Source organism: Neovison vison, chromosome 9, assembly GCF_020171115.1.
Source record: "Neovison vison isolate M4711 chromosome 9, ASM_NN_V1, whole genome shotgun sequence".
Classification (NCBI taxonomy): Eukaryota; Metazoa; Chordata; class Mammalia; order Carnivora; family Mustelidae; genus Neogale; species Neogale vison.
This window is the reverse complement of record NC_058099.1, coordinates 87,841,069-87,859,232: the sequence shown is the minus strand read 5'-3', so window position 1 is coordinate 87,859,232 and position 18,164 is coordinate 87,841,069. Positions and strand designations below refer to the sequence as shown.

The following is an 18,164-nucleotide window of genomic DNA, read 5'->3' as shown; positions in this document are numbered from 1 at the left end:
AACAACTGAAAATTCTGCTGTTTCACAAACCAGTGTGAAGACAAAATGATAAGAGCAATGAAAATTTCTCTCGTTTTAAAAAATGGTAGTTGCATGCTGAGTTTTCAAAGAAACTGTCAAGCTATTTCCAGAGTAGCTATACCGCTTCACTTTTCCATAATAAATGAATAGTTTCTCCACAACCTTGCCAGCATTTGAAATTGCCACTATTTTGCATTTGATACTGTTTATTTGTTATTGTTAAGTTTTAGAGAATTCTTTTTATATTCTAGATAGTAGTCCTTTGTCAAATACATGGTTCACAAATGTTTCCTCTTAGTCTGCAGCTCGTCTTACTTGGTCTGTCTCAGAGCAAACACTTTAAATTTTAATGTGATTCAGATTTTCAATTTTTTTTTTCATTGTGCTTTTGGTGTCCCATTTACAGACTTTTTACAGATCTTAATCTCTGAGAATTTTCCCCACTGTTTTCTCCTAAGTTTTATAGTTTTCCATTTAACATTTAAAGTTTGTGATCCATATTGAAGTAATTTCTGTGTGAAGTGTGAAACTTAGGTCAAAGCTCCTGTGGAACAATCATGATCGCTTGGGTCCTAATATATCAGCCAAATTGAAGCTGGCAGATATGCTGATTATTACAGCCTCTGAATTTTTTAGTTCTTTTGTTATTACACAAGGTACCTCCTTTGTGTGCTTGTTTGGTTGGAGAAGTACCTGAGTGGGAAATCAGAGGGTACCTGGGGCTGCTACATCGAGGCAGGATGAAATTATCAAGGTATTTTTATTAGCACTATTCTAAAAAATAGGGTCAAGGTGGTATGAATATTCCTGCTAGCCAGGACTGCAACCACACCTCTTCCTCTTCCTAACTAACTTGGGAGAAGTTGCCTAAGTGAGTTACTATCTTTTTGGCTGCCTTTCACCCCTGTCCATTGACTGCTCCTTTTTGCTCTCCTCTAGATGATTCCGAAGACTTTTATCATGCAGGTTCTCTTGCCTTCCAACTTCTGGATGAAGTTAGTGGTAGAAGATGGGAGATGAGGAGAAGGTGCTAAATTATTTTATTATCAAAAACTAATGGGGGGGGAGGGCGTCTGGGTCGCTCAGTTGGTAAAGCAGCTGCCTTCCGCTCAGGTCATGATCCCAGTGTCCTGTGATGGAGTCCCACATCGGGCTCCTTGCTCAGCGGATCGAGTCCCACATCAGGCTCCTCTACCTCTGCCTGCCTGTGCTCGCTTTCTCGCTCTCCCTCTCTCTGACAAATAAATAAATAAAATCTTAAAAAAAAAAAAATAATAGGGGGTTCCTGACTATATTCCATACACTAGGATAGGTAAGCGGATACACAATTGCATAGTAGAGTAGTAAGTAGTTATATAAAGATAATTCTTAGAAGATAAAAATACATAGCTCTCCATGATCCATGCAAGGACAACAAAAAAGGGTCATCTTCATTAAAAGGGAGCACTGCTCTGCAAAAGACACTGCTAAGGGAATGAGAAGACAAGCCCAGGAGAAGGAGGAAATCTTTGCAAACTAAGTATCTGATAGAGGACTGATTTCCAAAGAACTCTAAAAACTCAACAGTAAGAAAACAATCTAATTCTAAAATGAGCAAAAGATCTGAATAGGCACCTCCTCAAAGAAGATATAAAGATGGCAGATAATCATACGATGATACTTAACCTATCATTAGGGAATTGCAAATTAAAACAACAATGAGATACTAGTACATACCTATTAGAATAACCAAAATCCATTTCATGTGCAGCAGTGGGAACTTTGATTCATTGCTAATAGGAATGCAAAACAGAATAGCCATTTTGGAAGACAATTTGGCAGTTTCTTACAAAATTAAAAGACAGTGTTATTGTAAAATTCAGCAATGACCTTGCTAGGTATTTATTCAAATGAGTTGAAAACTTATGTCCATACACGAACTTGCACACAAATGAGTACAGTACTTTTGTTCATAATTTTCTCAACATGGAAGCAATCAAGCTATCTTCTAATGATTAAAAAAAACCTGTAGTACATTCATACACCAAAATATCAGTCACCCATCAAAAAAATTACCAGCGAGGCATGGAGGAAAAGACATGGACAAATCTTAAGCACATATTGTTCAGTGAAAGAAGCCAGTTGGAAAAGGCTGCACACTATATGACTCCATCTACAAGATGTGATGGAAAAGGCAAAACTATAGGGACAGTGAAAGAAGAGTGGTTGCATAAGGAATTGGGGTGAGGAAGGAAGGGATGAACAGGAGAATCACAGGACATTTTTAGGGTAATTAAAGTATTCTGTATGATATGGTAATGGTGGATCTATTATGCATCTGACAAAACCCAGAGAACTTTACAACCTACAGACATGTTAAACATACCACAGACCACTAAATCTTGGATTTTGGTTAGTAACAATGTATCAGTATTGGTTCATCAATTGTAACAATGATCCCCAGTTAGTAGAAGCTAAGACAAGATGTTATAAAGAAAACTAAGAGAGAGATAGGGTGTTTGGAACTCTGCATAATTATGCTGTAAACCTGAAAGTGTCCTAAAAAACAAAGTTTATGAAAAAACAGTTCTCAACTTTTGAAGCTTAAAATAAGTCCAGAGGCAAAGAACTGTGCAAAAGATGACAGCATAATGTAATGATTATTAATACAGACACATATGAAATATTTTAGCAAAATAGGAAATAGGCAACAGAACTGGGGGAAAAGCTAGAAAATAGGGAATGCCTGAAGAACAAGTGGTATTTCATTTTGTTGAAAGATTAAATGAATACATTTGCTTATCAAGAATCTTTCATTGTTAAAAACTATTTTTAGATGTTTAATTTTCTTTTACTTAGTCCTCAGGCAAATCTGTGAGGGGGCTGTTATCTGCTTTTTATGGATGAGAAATCAAAAGTTCCCAAAGGTCATCTGACTTGCCCAGGTTCACACAGTAGGTGAATGAATGAATGTAAATTTGAGCACAGATCTCCTGACCCCAGATCCATCTCACTGAAGTTATTATCTGTGGGAAGAAAGGCCAAAGAACAAGCGAGACTGAATGAGAAGCTACTTCGGAAGCTAAGTTTTTTGACAAAGATGTTATTTTAATAATAAGTAAAGATAAGAACACCTTCTTCTACTTACAGTGATATTTGTGTGTGTGTGTATGTGTGTGTGTGCAAATCTACTTCACAAGGCCATGAAAAGCAATTTATTCACTGTCAATTTTTTTTTTTGATAGCTCACTTCCCTTCAATGGTTAGGTTTAAAGGAAAAAAACAATTGGAGATATAAATGTCAACTATTAGTTATAAGTGTATTTATTATCAGGATTTGATTGACAGAGAGAAAGAAAAAGATGATAAAACATCTCCAGCTCCATGACCAGATACTGAAATTAAACATGATGCTAAGGAATCAGTTTTTCCATGTGGATAAGATAGTCCTCTCGGTAAACCGTGGTATAGGTTAAACCTCTGACAATATTATGCATAAAATGGTTAAACTCTAGGAAAACTCCCCGTTCCCTCCATTTGTGTTTGTAACTCACACGAAGACGTCAGCTCTGTGTCAGGACAGCAATTCTTCCCAAGTTTCCTTGAAACTCGAAATCGTGGTCTGGCCTTCTGCCTCAGTGCTTCTGTAATCCTGTATTACAATTGCTGGCTCAGTTGTCCTTTTCCTTCTCTAAGCTTCTTAAAGATAGGGGCTGTGTTTGTTTTATTCACTTCCATTTTTCTCAAACCCTACCCAGTCCCTAGTAGATAGCATACACTTAAATATTTAAATTTGTAAATAAGTAAACAAACACATAAAACAGGTAGCCAGCATTTTGCATTTGCCAAAAAACCTTCCATTATCCCTTGTTGTCTGATAACGTGAATTTTTGTAAACCTATAGTGATTTTGTTCACACACACACACACACACAATACTTGCTGAGTCTGGCATGGACGAGTAGAAACTATATACTACTAGAGATAACTTTCTCAAAGAAAATAGTGATATTATTTTCAACAATCTACATAAATATAGGCACAATACAAAAGACAGACTATTTAACATTGGAAACCATCCACACCCCATATATTACTCATTGGTCTTTTATCCCTTTCTATCTGGGCTCCACACACATATGCTCTGCACACTTCATCTATGGCTAAAATGTCCCCAAAGGTAGTTGGTCCTTGCTTCTATGTTAGTTTTATCTATCCTCATTGGTTTGCTTGTTTTCTTATGATTACAAAGTCACCCTCCTCTGCTCTTTATATCCTATGGGGCACCTCAGGTGACCTCTCTATCACCAGAATGCCGAGGTTAAGTACTCTGAACAGGACTCCCTTTCGACTTTTCTTCTTCCTCTTCTGTCCTTGTTCCTACACACCTCATATGGAACACACAAGGATATTTTCTGTGTACATATCACTTAATTTTGTGGTCCTCTGTAATTAACAGAAAAAGATGACTAATAGTGGGTAAATAAACATTTTTCCCCCACAGGAAATCTAGGGAAGACCACTGCTTGCATTGAGGCTGAATAGTATCAGGAAATCTCAGGCTTATTTGGCATTTGCCTTATGTTAGTTATCTCTTGGACTCAACGTGGCTGCCTAGAGCTTCAGACCTCATGTCTGGGTTCATCATGTCTGGGAACTACTCAGGTTCCCTAAATTCATCCTTTTACTTAAACATGGATCTGGATGAGTATGTGTATGTGCTGATATGAAGCCATAGGCGTCTATAAGCTTAAGTATCAGGAGAATCCATTTGGTCTTTGGTTGCAAGAAACAGAAACAGATTGGCTAACTTACAAAGGAGGGATTTACAGATACGAGTGTGTTGGGGTAAGGGACAAGGAATGAGTAGAAGACCAGGAGACTAGGAATGAGTAGAAGACCAGGAGTCCAGGTTTAGAAATAGGCAAGAACCTGGGAGCTATGAAGGGATGGGAAGCAGGAGGGAAAAAGCACAGCAATCTGCTTAGAGCTCCCGTACCCTCATCATTCTGCTGTTACCAAGACCTCTGTGGGGAATCACCACCAATGCTCTCTCCTCCTGGCGAGGCAGTTCTGGCGAGAGGAATCTCCTACAATCATAGTTCACTGGAGCTAGAAAAATAAGGGCTGGCCAGGCATCTCTCTCTTTATATGATATTACATATAAGTCTTCTCCCAGTAGACTAGATTGAGCTTCCTTACAGCATGGTGTCCTCGGGAAGTAAGCCCGCTGAAAGAACAGTTTGCCACTCCAGCGCAAGTGTTCTGTCCACCAATGCAGAAGCTACATCACCTCCTACAACCTAGCCTCAGAGGTCCCACCATTACTTCTGACACATCATTTTAGGTTTAAGCAAGTCACAATCCTGCCTATGTCCACGGGGAGGGTAATTACATTTCATCTTTAAAGGGAAAGTAGCAGGGTCCTGGATGACTTGGGGAAGAACAGCGATATTGTGACACCCATTGTTGTAAAAAGATGATAGGCATGCATAGGGCACCAGAATGTCTTTCCTTTCCTTGTACCATTGCTTGCAATATTGTCCATGGAGCGGCTGTGCAAGTTCACAAACTGGCATTGCTTTTAAAAAGCATGGGAGTTTCCTATTCTGGTCATTGTGATATAAGAATTAGATAATCATCTTGGGAAAAATATTTGAGGGGATGCTGATAAGGTATGCTCAATTTCCTGGCATAACTATAGTTCAAAAGATCACATTTAGCAAATGAAGGCTGAGATTAATTATGCTTTTTTAAAAATGAAAATCATAGAACGTTGCTAGCAAAGAGAAGGGAGAAGAAAAGACATCTGTGGATACCTGTTAGGGGTTCACGGTCACATGGGAGTGGAGTAGTACACAGAGCAGTGACTTGGGGGCAGGGAGATCTGAGTTCTAATCAAACTAGAGGTGCTTCTAATCAAGCACCTCTAGTGCTTATTCATTAACTGTGGGGATAATAATGACCTTTTCTAACCTATTCTTCTTCATCAGTAAGATACCATTGCTACTACTACTTCTAGTACTATTGTTACTAATACCTACCTTACAGAGTTGCTATAAGGATTGACCTAATGAAATTAAAGTAACATTTAATACGTGCGTAAGAAATTGGAGGGACAGCTAACATTAAACCACCTGAGAGAAAGTGAAAAGAAAAATAACACTAAGATGATTAGCAACCATAGGCCGAATAGTCAACACGATCGAATGAATTTTATTTTCCCTCCAGCTCTTGGTATGATATAAATCTTATGGTGATTAAATTGGACAAAGCTCATTCTCAGCTCCAAATTAAAATGACTTAAAAAAAATATTGGAGCACCTGAAAGGAAATCCTTGTCCTGGAGTTGGTGTATCTCCTTCAGGCTGAGCCAGAAATACAGGAAAAGAAAGAGCTTGTTGGTGTCTGGAAACCCAAAACGCAGTCATGTGGAAACGTGGATATTGACTCAGTGACCAAAGGGACACCTTCCAAATCCTTTCTTTAACACTGAAGTGTAAACAACACGCCTTCCTACAGTTGTCACCACTGTTTACTTTTTGACTCAAAAGTCAGTGTCTTCACAACTATAATTAAGAATCACTCAGGGGCGCCTGGGTGGCTCAGTGGGTTAAGCCGCTGCCTTCGGCTCAGGTCATGATCTCAGGGTCCTGGGATCGAGTCCCGCATCGGGCTCTCTGCTCGGCAGGGAGCCTGCTTCCTCCTCTCTCTCTCTCTACCTACCTCTCTGCCCACTTGTAATCTCTCTCTGTCAAATAAATAAATAAAATCTTAAAAAAAAAAAAAAGAATCACTCAGGCTGCTTGACGCAAAGCCCAATCTTACACGGACTCTGTGGCTTGGCCAAGTTTCTTACCTTCTCTATGCCTCAGTTTACTCATCTGTAGTGATGAGAGGTGATGAAAATTAAGTGAGATAATCAACTTCTAGCACCAATTAAAAAACTAAGGAAATATTAACATAAAGTAGGAGCTGCTAATGTGAGGGGTTAGCAGAGCATTTCTACCAATAAGACCTTCCTTTATTATGGTTGTTTGTTATAATATGTCTTACAGTATCAGAAATGTCAGACAAGCTACTACAAAGATAAATGGTTTCATGTAGTAAACTAAGTCGTGGGTTATAGTCTTTATATTCTTATCTCACTGTAGATTATTACATTCGATAGTGTCAGCTTTTAAAGGAGTGGAAAACTTATCTTTTTCTTTGAATATGGAACCACACATGGATCCAATGTAAAAGTAGGGGAAGTATCTGTGAAAAGGGGCAGAGCAGAATGCAAAAAATAGATATGAGGGAAAAGGAAATGAAAATGACTTGAATATATCTGCACATGAAGAATTTCACTGTGTGTGTGTGTGTGTGTGTGTGTGTGTGTGTTAGGCCCTACCGCAGGAATCCATAGAAACTCAAGCTTAGTCCCAGGCTGAGTCATCTACCACATAACCCATCTGGAAAGAAGGCTGTTTTGTTTGGACCTGTCTAATGGAAATAGTCTCTTGCTTCTAACTGGAAACAATTACTGCCATTCCATTTTCACAAAGATTGTTAACAACTGGAAATTCTGTGTTGTCAAAAAGGAAACCAATTATTGAGTTCAAATGTCTCAATTTTTATACTTTAAAAATCTTTACCTTGGGCATCTTCCTTTTAACTCCTCCAGGTTCAGTCCTCTACTTTCTAAATCTATTACCATAGAAGTTAAACATCAGAGAAGCACACACAAAATTTCTCCATATAGTCCTAGAAAAACCAACTGCTATAGTATTCCTCAAAAGGAAAAGGAAAAAAAAAAAAAGAAGCAAATTTAGTTGTTTATCTCTAGTGGGATTGAAAAAAAAAAAAAAAAGAAGAAGTCATAGCATAATATAAAGAAAATATAGCCAAGCATGGCTGCACAGCAAAATAAAAATGTAAGGGTCCTTACCCAAAACTTAACAATTTTAAGATGGTGAGAGCAGACCATTAAACCAAATGTGGGGCCATTCTGAATGGACAATTTCTGAACCTAGGCAACTGCACAGGTTTTATACTCATGAAGCTGACCCAGAATGTAAACTCTTTAAAAAGATAACTTTATGTTATCTAAAAATAATCTATTCATCAGAAACCTTCATACTCAGTTTAAGGAGGGGGAAACATGAACTTTTAGTGCCATCTGGTGTGAATTTTAGTCTGATTTAATCATCATTTAGATACCCTCTACCTGTCCAGAAAAAAAGAGCTTAGTTTCTGGTTTTCCTCCATTTTTTCCCTTGGCTAGTCTCAAGGATGTTTTGGAGTGTGCTTAGTGGAAGGGGCTCATTGCAGAGGAAAAGGTTGAGGTCCCTGGCTCAGTGTTCCCTGGCCTTTCTGTTTGCTGGCTAACATCTCTTTTCTACTTGGAGGACACTAGACATTGGAGGTGAACTGGTCATTTGTTCCCAGAGGCACTGACTTTAACAAATTTTAAACAAGACAGGATTCAAAGATCATCCTTTCTTCCAGTGTTTGGAACTTGGGGGAAAGACCTGACTAACCAAAGACAAAATAAATGATCATACATTGACTCTACATCCGAGCTATGACTCCTGTGAAATTTAGGACGTGTAAAATTTCAGACCTAGTTATGTGTGACAGTTTTGTAAGTTGTAAAAAAAAAAAGAAAATAATTTACAAGTAGATATTGATATTTTCTTTTGGGTGAGTTTTATATCTTTTTCCTGAAACAAAATATCAAACAAGAAAATCCTCACTTTGATATAAAATCACAAATTTTACTTCTTATTTAAAGGAACAGAGAAGTAAAATGATTCACTATATGGTTGTGGTTTTTTTTTTAAGTAGATACAACTAACGCACTGTATCTCCTTGTTTCTATGTGTTTGGGTGGATTATGTGAAACAAATACATAAATACGACTCAGAGGGAAACATTTATACCTCATGGAACTCATTACTGCTTTTTGTTATTTTGAATCTCTTCCTTCATGGGTTCTTTCCCATCTTCATTTAAAAGAGTCAAGGATTCTCCATCCCAAAAGACAATACAAAATAAAAACAGAAATAGTGTCCTGTTCAGTATATGCCCCTGGGGTCTGGTACCACTGTAAGCATAAGCTTCCCATTTCACAATTAATTAATGAGTGAATCATCGCAGGGACTGTTTAGGGGAAAATTACATCAAAACGGACTGAGGGGAGGAACATCCGATCCACCAGGCTATTTTCACTAAACCATCATGTTTTTGTGATTCTTTTTTTTTTTTTTTAAAGATTTTATTTATTTATTTGAGATAGATAGAGAGCATAAGTAGGCAGAGCAGCAGGCAGAGGGAGAGGGAGAAGCAGACTCTCTGCTGAGCAGGGAGACCAATTCGGGGCTTGATCCCAGGACCCTGGGATCATGACCTGAGCTGAAGGCAGACGCCTAACTGACTGAGCCACCCAGGCCCCCCATATTTTTGTGATTCTTTCTTGGAGATAGATCCATTTAGGTGCTAGAGGTCCCTTTCATCTCTGTTCAAAAGTCACAAATGGTGCTGTTTGGAGAGCAAAAGCTATATTACCAAATTGTTCTACTGTAACTATTCACATTATGCAAAGAAGCAAATGATAAACATACTCAAAAAACAGCAAAGAATCCTACGTCTTTTCTAAAATAAAAGGCTGGCAAAAAATTAGAAACTGTAAAATTATTTTAAATTAAAAACAAATGCCATTAAATACGGTGAGAACTATTATACACTATCCTGATGTTATTTTCTATTTTTTGCATCAGCCAATTATTCCTGAAAACAGAGACGAGGCTAGAATGAGGAACGGTAAAATACTAAGTGAAGAAATCGCTCTACTCTACTTGTTGGGGAAATGCACGTTTTCTGACAGAAGGCACAGAATTGGACTTTAATATTTAAGGTATGGTTCTCATATTGTCTAGAAAGCTGGTGAGTGTGTCTCTAGGAGTCGTCGTCATACAAACAGGCACATCAATACTAAGTTGCGTTTTTCAACCAGTTGGCTTTCATATTTCCATTGCTTTTCCCAAAAGAATCTGCTTTTTTAAGCCCCAACAGTGTGCCAGAATTATTTTCAGATATTTTGGCAATAGCATTGGGCAATATAACTTTCCTATTGATTTCAAATGTTTTCCTTCATCATTTATTTCAAAAGTATTACTCGTGGGAGTTTTCTGGCCTGGTTTCATTCAACGTTTGACCTTTACCGCCATCTAGTGATAAATATTAAGAACTTCCTCCTAAGTGTATACAAAGAACTGCTTGAGGAAGGATAAAAGAACTAGAAGGAAGTTCTATTTCCTCTTGTGGTTTACAGTCTAGCCCAAGAGACATAACTGCCGCCAGGAAAAGTAGAGGAAAAACATCTTTAAAAGAATAGAAAGGAGTAAAAGTGATCAAGGGAAAAGGCTGTGTGTGACTTAAAACAGAGTAATGGTTTTATGTATTATACATATTATTTTTATTTGAAGTGAGAGATTAGAAAGCCAACTTATCCATTTTCCCTAATTCCGTTGTACACCGCATTTGGTTAAGGGGGTGCATATTTTAGGAACCAAACAAGTCATTCTTGTCCTCCTTTGAGTCCATACTTCCTAACAGAGCTCACCTCAGTGACAAGCTCTGCTTCCTCACTTCCCTTCATTAAAGGCTACTCTGCTGAAATGACCCCTGGCCAACCCACGGTGACTTTATCAGTGCAATAACCATGGTTAGTGCTTATTTTCTTGGGCTCCTTGGGTGTGTTTGATGTGCTATTTGATGTTGTCTCCTCCTCCTGTGACTTCCTGGTTCTCTCCATTCTCCTTTTTAATGGGTTCCTTTTCCTTTGCCTAAGTTTGAGGTGTTAGTGGTTGTTTTAGCTCCTTCAGGCTGCTCTAACCAAATACCACAGATTGTATGGCTTAAACACAACAGAAATTAGTTTCTCACAGTTCTGAGTCTGGGAAGTCCAGATTCAGTGTCTGGTGAGAACCTTCTTTCTAGTTCATAGACGGCCGGCTGGCTGTCTTTTCCCTGCAACTTGACATGGTGGAGGGGCGAAGGGTCTCTGTGCAGCCTTTTTTTATAAGAGCATTAAACCTCACTTATGAGCGCTCTGCCCTTAAAACCTAAGCACATCTCAAAGACCTCATCTCCTAATATCATCAACTTGGAAATTAGACGTCAATACAGGAATTTCAGGGGGACACATTCAGACTATATTAACCATGGCTGGGGTACTTGACTCACCGACAGTGGTATCATTCACAAGTATGTTTTTGTCTTCTATCCACATTTTGATGACTGTCCAATCTAATGTGTAAGCTTGGACTCCCCAGAGTGCTAGCCTGGTTGAACACTAGGATGTCTTGCAGGGAAGCAAAGCTCATCATGTCTGCACTTTCAATCTAAATGTGAATTTTGGTCCCGTTGAAGAAGTGAATGAATCTGTGAGAGACAGGATAAGGCACAGCAGCCTCTTACAGACTCATTACTGTGCTGGTACAAAACAGAAACGTGGCAAGGATCCCAACTGCTGCCCACGTGAGGGTTGAGACAAACAAACAAACAAACAAAACAAATCCCAGTTGTGTTGACTAACCAGAAGCATTTTTCTGGCTATTAAGATAGCAAATTATTGGGACGCCTGGGTGGCTCAGTTGGTTAAGCAGCTGCCTTCGGCTCAGGTCATGATCCCAGCGTCCTGGGATCGAGTCCCACATCGGGCTCCTTGCTCGGCAGGGAGGCTGCTTCTCCCTCTGCCTCTGCCTGCTATTCTGTCTGCCTGTGCTCGCTCTCTCCCCCTCTCTCTCTGATAAATAAAATCTTTAAAAAAAAAAAGATAGCAAATTATTAATAAGAAAGCATAACTCCATTTAGAACTCAGTAATTTGAAAACTGAAATCTGGCAGAAAGCATCTCTGTGCTTGGATGAATGATTCTTGCTTTAAAATACTCTTTGCTTCTTGCCCTTGGTACTATGCCAAAGGACCCCTGGGTTTATTGCAGACTGCTCGAAGTCAGGTCACACTCTAAATGGGGATTTTCAAATTGTTAAGACTATTAGCATCAAACTGAGGGTATATACCTGACCCGGTGAGGAGAAATGAAAAGAGAGTACCGAAAATGGAAATATTACAGAAGGAAAAAAGCATGCATTGATGGTATATGAAATCAGGTAATATTATATAATAACATCTTCCCAGGGATCTTTAAACTCTGCTCCAAGGCTAAGTAAATTTTCTTTACAATGGAAGCATTTTATTCCTTCTCAGCTCTATAGAAGGAAAAAAAAAAAAGAAAAATATTTTGATTTTCTTTTGTCCATCATGAGAACAAACTGCAAAACAGAGACTCGGGAAATAGCTGGGATTTTGGTACGTATTTTTTATTATATTCTTTGATTTGTACAAATAAGTATTCACATGTTATGTGAATGGTATGTCATATTCCATGAGATCTCTTTTCATATTCTCAAAATATATGATTTGTATTATTTAAAATGTTGGCATTTAAATCATTTACATCATTTCTCCTAATGTGTTCTTGTCTGAGAAAGTGGGTAAATTCATTTGAAAATGTATTTTTACTTCCTTTGATTTTTTTTTAAAGATCTTATTTATTTATTTGACAGAAATCACAAGTAGGCAGAGAGACAGGCAGAGAGAGAGAGAGGAGGAAGCAGGCTCCCTGCTGAGCAGAGAGCCCGATGCGGGACTCGATCCCAGGACCCTGAGATCATGACCTGAGCCGAAGGCAGCGGCTTAACCCACTGAGCCACCCAGGCACCCTCCTTTGATGTTTTAACCCAAAAATTCTTATTACAAACCTATACATCTATTTCTTAGTTCATGAACTTTAGAAAGTTTTAACATCTCTCCTGCAAAAGATGAACATAGCTTTCTTACCCTCTCCAGTCTCACCTGCTCCTAACAAATATTCTTTTAATTTTTGCATTATTTTTTGGTTTTTCTAATGATTGCATTTGTGCACTTAAATGTTCAATTCGTTTTGGAATGATTTTGGCTCCAGAGATAAGAAAACCTGAAGGATTATGGCTTAAACAAGTCAGGATTTATTTCCTGCTCATAAGAGGAGGTCTGGAGGTGCGTGGTCTGGGGTTGGACGAGGAGCCAGCGGGACCACAACCCTGAAGTCTCTGAGCCTTCTTTCTTGAGGACACCCTCAGTCATTTGCACCCCAAGAGGGAGGGGGAGAAGGGTGTCTCCACCTGATTACTTCTGCTTCTGGGTCATTATTTGGGAGTATATAGCCCAGCCAGCGGTAACTACAGAAACTCAGCTATTCCATAACCAGCCTTTTACTAGTAACGCTGAGGACACCCTCTGACCCCTCACTGTCTCCATCTTTGCCAATGTTGAGCTTGGCCACTCTGTGGTTCCATAGAGAGAAATTGTTCCCATCTGTTTTCAGCCTTCTCCTGCACAACTTATGAGTTATTTTTCGCTATTCTAATTATCCATCAATAGGATTTTGCCAACTTTCTAGATTACAAAAATGTAGGTTTATGTGGCTGGTCGATGGCATATTTTCTTGCTTTTAGCACTGTAAGTAATTTTTTCTTCTTTTGTATATTTACTATTTTTTTTTTTCAGGGAGATTCTAAAAAGGAAAGAAGGAAAAAATCCTGTGCTCATTTCAGTTTTTTTGAACTAAAAGCTTGTCAGCATCACTTTGAAGTGTCTTTTTTAACCTAAACATAACAATATGGATATTTTATTTTTTATCTTGTGAATTATTAGATGATAAATGACGGAGACATGTTACTTTAGTTTCTCATACCCAGTGAGTAATTCACAATGCTCTGTGAAAATCGTGAGTTCTAAGCTTGACATTTATGAAAGCTGCATGTCCTTGGATATCTGTTAATAATATTTTCTAGACTCTAAACTTCAAATTTTATTTTTTTAAGATTTTATATATTTATTTGAGAGAGAGAGGGCACGAGAGGGGGGAGGATCAGAGGGAGAAGCAGACTCCACGCTGAGCAGGGAGCCTGATGCAGGAGTCAATCGTGGGACTCCAGGATCATGACTGAGCCGAAGGCTTAACCAACTGAACCACCTAGCCACCCTCTAATTTTTTTTTCATTTTGAAAAATTTCAGACCGTCAGAAAAGCTTTAAGAATAGTACAAAGAATTTTCATATATCTTTCACTAAGATTCCTCAGTTTCAACATGTTTCCTCTTTTCTGTCCTGTGTCTTTCAACACACACACACACACACACTTTTTTCTAATTCATTTGAAAGTAACTTTTAGCCTTTCCTATTAAATATCTCATCAGGTGTCTCCTGGGGAAAAGAATATTTTCTTACAAAACCAAAATATAATTCTCAAAATCAGGAAAGTAACATCAATACAATACTTCTATCTAATCTGTATTAGATATTTCTATCTAATCTAATATTAGATTCTATCTAATCTGTAGACCTACTTTATGTTTTGCAGTTGTCCTAGTAAGGTCTTTTTAGAGCTACCTGCCACCACTACCACTGCCCCAAAAAATAGCTGGTCTGAGGTTTTAATCCAAGATCAGCACGTTGCATTGAGTTGTCATGTCTCTTTCATCTTCCTTATTCTGGAATAGTTCCTCAGTTTATCTCTGACATTTATAAGTCTGACATCTTAATATCATAATTTATTTTGATGTGCGTTATTGTCCAAAGTTAAACACTAGGAGACTCTTTGGGCTGGTCTCTGTGTCATTTTGATATGCCCCAATTGTTTTGAGAACCTCCATATTTTCTGGGCAAAAATATGCTACACGGTCATCTTGTACTTCTTATAGGAGCTCTGGAATCATTTATTTCTTCATAGATCCCTACCACCATTAAGGGAGAATGATTTTCAGAACCAGGGTCTCGTCCCTAGGTCTGCCTAGCTACTGCAGTGTGATTCCCTTTAGGGCTGCTCAGTGCACAGAACGGGGAGACGGATACACGTATATGCCCACACATCTGTATATATTTCCACACCTACTTGCTCCGATTTCTCTTTGTATATTCTGACATTACAATCTCAGGAAAGGGATATCCTCAATTTTACATTAATAGGTTGGCATTCTGGCTTGGAAGATCTCACTCTTTTGCACTGGGTTACTGACTCAGGCCTTCTGGAGAGACTAAATTCTTGTGGCACACCAAATGGGTGCAGATTTCAGTACTCTTAAGTCCAAGGACCAGGATTTCAAACATGCCCACAAGAGTGCTGCTACCTGGTGGGGCTTTGCAGCAAGTTTGGTGTTTGTCTTCATTGCCATCTTGGTTTTCTGCCTGACCACTATGTATTTAAACTGAGGAAAATAAATTTGTTACTACAAGTTATATAACTTGGTATGAGTTGGAAGATTAATTAGAAACAATCGTGAGTTTGCACTAACAAATAACAAGAACATAAGAGAGAGCATTTGTGAAAGCCTTTCGTTACTGGTTTTACATCGCACGGACTTTTGGTTTCAGACTGCAGTAATCAGCAGAATAGGAAAAACTCCACATTCTTCTCTAGCCTTTATTCCTTCAAGGAAAAAAAATGCAATTTACTGTATATATGTGTATAATTTATAGTAGTTCACTGGGGTATAAACACTATAAAATTATTAAAATTTTATTATTTATTATTAAAAGGTAGTTTATGGGAGATGAGAAATTTCTTGGGAAATTTACTTCTCAGGCAAATACAAAATGAAATTAATTCAACTTGTTATTTCACTATACTTGATAACTATCTCCTTTCCAATGTCTCGTAACGAAACCATAAAAGAGATTATTGACAAATCTTGCACACCTGAGCATTGAGGGGCAGTCATTTCGGGAAGCCAAACTTTCTTTGACGTAAATGGACTTATGTTTTCCTTGCAAAGCCTGCAGGAAGGGATACAGTTTGGCTATGTGAACAACTACTCTTCTTAGGAAAATTTTTATATTCTGTAGGTAAAATACAGATTCTGTTTTGAGACATATTCATAAATGCCTCTTTCCTCATCAGGGAAGGTAATATGATTATTATGCTCATTTTCACCACTAGATGGAGATATTGTCATTTACAGGAGACTAATGCCTGAGTTGCATAGTTTTCTGCCTCCAGAATCTGAGAAATTATATATGTCCTCTGTGATCCACAGCATGCATTTTCCATCACCCACCCCCAACACACACACACACACACACACACACACACACACACACACACACCTGAGCTAGTATTGAAAGGCACAGAGCAAAACTAAAAGACAACACACCATCTCATGAGTTAATAATGGATTGGCCACAACGGAGCTACAGAGTAAATTCAGAGAGAAATATCCAGCGATGAGTCTGACATTGTAATTACGGGAGTGGAGTGCAGGTTCCTCTTGAAGCATCAATGCATTTTACATGGGTAGCATATAGCTGTAATCCGATCAGCTGCAACTGCCACAGTAACAGAAGGACCCTAAAAATAGAACCCCTATGGTAATCTGTCTGGATTACTAAATTCAGTGACAGCTTGGCAACAAATCAGGGAAATGTTTGCGGAAAAGGATTTAAATATATCATGAAGTTTTATCTGCATTATGGAGAAATCCACATCAGGCCCCCAATTCAGAGCTTCTGCCTTGGGGGCTGCTTCCAAACAACCAAGCTCATTTTGTCAAAACATCACCTTTCTGTCCTGCCTTTTGCAATTTAAGGATGTTAAATCCTTTCCTGGAAGGGAGGGGTGATGGCGGAAGGAGAAGCTTTCGAAAGAGGCCTACCTCTACCACTCTGGTGCCTAAATTTCACACCACGAAGTCTGTATAGGTACAACTGTACTTTCCATTCATGGTGGTAGAGAAGTTGGTGAGGAGGCAATGTGGATTCTTGTGAAAACATCATTTGAAATAAAGGTAAGGGTTTTTTGTTTTTGTTTTTAAATGTACAAAGATGTGTGCAACACATTCATAGCTGTACGAACAGAAAGGGGTTAAATGTTGTAGCTGTGTGCTAAATGTTACTGACAGAAGAGAAAGACACTCCTGTGGACGGTGAACTCGGATTCAGAATCTAGAACAAAGCAAAGACACATATTGCTGGTGTGCCTGTTCTTCAGCATTTAGGACTAATTATTCTGTGGGCTCTCACTGAAGTTTTTGCCACACGTCAGGGGACTGCGTGCAAGCCTTTGGCTTCTCATGCCGTATTCCCTTTTCAGGTCCTGAGAAGCTCCCCCACGGTTTCCTTTGCTCAGGCATCTGAATTTCAGAATATGTTCAGCTTCTTTCCATCGTTGGGTCTAATAACTCTCTTTCCCTTTCTTCAGGATCCTCTTCTTCTCTCTCCCAAGATGCTCTGCCTCCCCCCCGCCCCCCGCATCCTGTCCTCCCCAAACAACCCTCCACTCTTCTCTCTGACACTGAAAAGCACTTCAAGGAATCAGAGAGGGACTAAATAAGTAGAGGAAAACTTCAGAGAATGCAGGCAAGATTTCTTTTTTAAATCTTCTAGCTGCCCCTGAGATTACTGTATCAAATTTTAGAACTCTTAAAAATCTTCATCTCTCTTTTCTTTGCTATGCTATTTTCTAAACCATCCAGCTGCCATATGCCAATGTTGGTTTCCCTTGGATGATACTATGTAGAAATTTATAAAATACAGTGAACCCTGGACTCACATTACCATTTTTTTTGTGCTCTTTATATATGTCAAATAAGTATACTTATTTTTAAGTATTATGATTATTATTATTTTTGGAGCAGAGAGGTGAGCGGTCTCTTTTATTAATCACTTGTCAGGTGGTCTGTGATTATTACTACTCTTGCCTTAGCAAGCTGACCTAACTTCAGAATCTTATCAATACTGGAAATTGTAGCACTAGCCAGTACGAGTAGATTGGTCATCAATATGAAATGATACAAGTGTGAAATAAGATAATGGAAGACTGTCAAGCAGGACAAATTATAACCAACAAGCAGCAGACCCTATGATTTTCAACATATAAATGGAGTATGTGTAACATCTGACACCATTGTAGGTAATAATGTTAAAGGAAACTGGTGGGTGCCTATAGCCTGGAGGTTTTGTGGACAGTAACAGCAAAGTTTTTGAGCTGTTTGTTTTTGTTTTAAATAATATCTTTTACGTGTATGGCTGCTATGCCTTTAGTCATCACTAATATATACAATGAAACTGCCTTTCGACACAAA

General features: G+C 38.5%; 1 protein-coding gene across 2 annotated transcripts in view; it reads right to left on the bottom strand.

Annotated features, from left to right (window-relative positions):
• Window positions 1-18,164, bottom strand: part of ALDH1A1 (aldehyde dehydrogenase 1 family member A1) — a 392,715-nt gene that overhangs the window by 240,205 nt on the left and 134,346 nt on the right. The gene's annotated exons all lie outside the window — the stretch shown is intronic.